A 4,006-nucleotide genomic window follows, 5' to 3' on the forward strand; every position below is an offset into this window, starting at 1 on the left:
TGTGCTCTTGTTGAAAGAACAAATGCGGAAGTGAATAGTTGTGTGGCTACAGCCAGGCAGTAATGTTGTAGCTCCTGGTTTAAGGAGCAGAGTGCCGCAGCGGAAGCGTGCTGGGCCATTAGCCCGAGGTCGAGGAATCGAGGCTATTCTCTGCTATTTACATTCTACCTCACAGCAAAAGTAAACATAACGCACGTTCCTGTTTGCTTTGCAGCAAATACCTTTCAGAATCCTTCTTGCAGTCTCGTCCCAGGAATGAAGGAGACAGCATGACACAGTACAACATTGTAAAGCTCACACAGAGGGAACCACAGATAAAATGCTTTAAAGTCTCTGCTCAGTTGATCCTCAAGATAAACACTTCCAAATTCCACCAATTCCATTGGGAAATGCATGAATATCGATTGTTTACATTTTACATACTTCTAACACCTCTCCGTCCACCCGATCACATTCTATCACCGACACTTCATGTGAATCTCCCCCGCTCTGTTGCGGTTCTGTGTCGTGGCCAGTAGATGTCAACACACTCTGGTAGAGCGAAGTTCACAAATTAGAGTGAGACACAACTGATAAAAATTGTTTTTATTATATTAAAGTTGGGACGGCGGGATTTCGAAGAAGATAATATGTGGTGATGATCTTTTCTTATATTTTGGTTGTGTTGAATCCGTCAACATGTTGTATGTGGGAGTGAGGTGCATTCTCTCTGCCCTTCTCTGGTCCCGTTTGTAAATGGGGGGTTCCTGTCACTCTCGGGTAATGTGTGAGAGTGTAAGAGACATTCTGAACCTGTCAGTCTTCGTCACTATATGTGCCGGTGGATACGTTGTCAGTGGAATCGCATCGTGACACAAGTTCTTCGGCTACCCACAGTACAGTTGAGGTTACCGGGATGACGTCTCCCATAATTCTCTTCAGCCACCTCTCCAGGATGAACCTCCTCCTGTTTGTAGACTGGAGGGGTTCTTTGGCTACTTGCCTGGAATAAGATCGCATATAAAAATTTCATTGAAGTAAATGAGTTGTATCATGTGATTAAGGAGACGCACAATAATCCATTGTACTCTGCACACGTGGATTCAAATCCCATCCTCGTCTGTAATGTGTCTGTTGTGTCTCTGTTTGGTCCACTTCATGAGCATGAAGTACAAATGCTGTGATTTTTTGCTTTGGTTCACGGGCTTGGCGGGTGGTGAATTCGGCGAACACTGTCCATGTTGAAACCACATTATAAAAAGGTGAGAAAGTTACTTATTTCACTCCCTGCCCTAATTGCGTATAAATTCTGAGTTGGAAACTGTTTCTTCCTCGCATTTTGAAACTAACAAAGTCGCGCAAAAGATAAGTTCATAAAATAAAGAAACATAATTCAGCCATTAGACCATCGAGTCTGCCCGCCATTCTATCATGGCTGATATCTTCCCCATCTGCGACCTACAATGTTACAAAGAGGTCGATTGCGTTATCAGCAGGAACACCTTCTCCCTAGAACGCATGACCTCGAAGCGGGAGTAGGCAATTTAGCCTCCTGAGCCTAACACCTTCCATGTGATGTTAGCTGATCCCATCCTGGCGTCAACTCCACCGTCTTCTCGTTCTCCGTATCCCTTCAACTCCTTACCAATAAAAATCTCTCTACCTTCTCCTTAAACTTACGCACTCTCCCTGCATCCAACGCAATCTGGGGTACCGATAATCATAAACCCTTTGGGATCAGTAGTTTTTCCTCAAATCTTTTTGCACATTGCAATCTCTGATTCTAACATCATGACCTCGCCTTTTAGAATGCCCCACAAGAGAAAGCAACAGCTCCACGTCAACTTTTTCCATACCTTTTGGCATCTGATACACCTCAATTAGATAATTGCGCATAGATTCTGAGTGTGAAACTGTTGGCCAGTCTTCGTCAGTTTGAAACTCACGATGTTGCACGATAACATCCGATTCAATGGCCGGTAATCGAACCAGGACAACTGCTTGGAAGAAAACTTTGCTCACCACTCTCCCACCATCGCTGCATTTCCAATTTTGAATACCAGGTGGAATAGAAGGAGGCTGATACATTCAATCAGTTCATGGATGCAAAACGAATTAAGGCATATTGACGTGTGCCCTTGTGGGACAAAGTGGCCGAGTGGTTAAGGCGCTGGACTGCTAATCCATTGTGCTCTGCAGATGTGTGTTTGAATTCCATCCTCGTTGTTTTAAATCCACTTTTCTCTGAAGTAGGCCTCCTTTTCCAAGATGGATATGCAATCACTGATGTGACAATCTATTCCAAGATGCCAGGCCTGATTGCATCGAGTTGGGTTAGAGGACGGTGGAACGGAGGCAAAGGTGTTTGGGGCTTAACCACTCTTTGACACCAGTTCTTCTTCGGCTACCCACAGCACAGTCGAGGATACCGGGTTGACTTCTCCCATAATTACCTTCTGCCATCTCTCCTGGATGAACATCCGCCTGTTTGTGCACTGGAGGGTTGCTTCGGTCACTTGTCTGCGAGAAGGTCAGATATTAAAGTTCCATGAAGTAAAGGAGTTGTACCACGTGTTTAAGGGGATGCACAAGAAACCTTTGTGCTCTGCGCACTTGAGTTCGAATCCAATCCTCGTCTGTAACGTATCTGTTGTGTCTCTGTTTGATCCACTTCATGAGGGTGACGGAAAAATGCTGTGATTTTTAGTGTTTGGGGCTTGGGGTTGTGAATAATCGAACACTTTCCATATTGAAACCACTTTAGAAAATGACGAGAAAGTTACTTAATTCACTCCCCTCCCATAATTGCGCACACATTCTGAGTGGGAAACTATTTCTTTCCCTCAGTTTGAAAGTCATGAAGCGGCGCAAACGATAGATTCATCAGATAGATGAGCAGTATTACGCCATTCGACCCATCGAGTCTGCCCACCATTCGATCATGACTGAAATGTTCATCATCTGCTACCTGAAATGTTACGGAACAAGAGATCGATTGAGATATCAGCCAGAACACCTCCTCCCGAGAACACATAACATTGGAGCTGGGATATGCAATTTAGCCTCTTGGGCGTAAAACCTTCCATGTGATCTTGCCTGATCAAACATAATGGCCTCAACACCACCGTCCTGCCCGTTCTCCAGAACTCTTCAACTCATTACCAATAAAAGTCTCTCTAAGTCCTCCTGAACTTTCTCACTGTCCCTGCATCCACCGCACTCTGAGGAAGTGAATTCCACAGAATTACAACCCTTTGGGAGAAGTAGTTTTTCTTTTTTAAATTTGCAGCCTCATATTCTAAGATGATGACCCTCTCGTTTTAGACTACCCCACAACAGGTAACATCAACTCCACGTCTACAGTATCTACACCTTTTCGCATCTGAAACACCTCACTTAGATAATCCGCATAAATTCTGAATGAGAAACAGTTGACCAGTCTTCCTCAGTTTGAAACTCAGAATGTCGCGCAAAAATATCCGATTCAACTATTACTGCGATGGTCGGGAATGGAACCGGATTCAACGGTCTCAAAAGCAGCGTTGCTCACCACTGTACCACCACCACTGCATTTCCCTCGTCAAACACCTGGCTGAATAGAAAGAGGCATATAATTGCCATCAGTTCATGGATGCAAAACGAATTAAGACGTATTGACGCAAAAAGTTGTGCGACGAGGTGGCCGAGTGGTTAAGGCGATGGACTGCTAATCCATTGTGCTCTGCACACGTGGGTTCGAATCCCATCCTCGTCTATTGTTTCTCGGAAGTGGGATTCATTTTTACACGATGGATCTGCAATCACTGATGTGACAAACTATTCCAAGTTGTCAGGCCACTTGCATCGAGTTGGGTTAGAGGAGGGACGAATGGAGGCACGAACGGAGGCAGACGTGTTTGGGGCTTAACCCCACATTGCCACCAATTCTTCTTCGGCTACCCACTGAGCAATCGAGGTTACCGGGTTCACTTCTCCCATTATTAACTTCTGCCACCTCTCGTGGATGAACGTCCTCCTGATTGTACAT

At 44.9% G+C, this 4,006-nt stretch overlaps 1 non-coding gene across 1 annotated transcript; it reads left to right on the plus strand.

The window, feature by feature from the left end:
- The first annotated feature begins 3,651 nt into the window (after positions 1-3,651).
- trnas-gcu (transfer RNA serine (anticodon GCU)) lies at positions 3,652-3,733 on the plus strand. Its single transcript has one exon. It is a non-coding gene; the product is annotated as a tRNA-Ser (tRNA).
- The last annotated feature ends 273 nt before the right edge of the window (positions 3,734-4,006 follow it).

This window comes from Scyliorhinus torazame, chromosome 24, assembly GCF_047496885.1.
Source record: "Scyliorhinus torazame isolate Kashiwa2021f chromosome 24, sScyTor2.1, whole genome shotgun sequence".
In the NCBI taxonomy this organism is placed as follows: domain Eukaryota; kingdom Metazoa; phylum Chordata; class Chondrichthyes; order Carcharhiniformes; family Scyliorhinidae; genus Scyliorhinus; species Scyliorhinus torazame.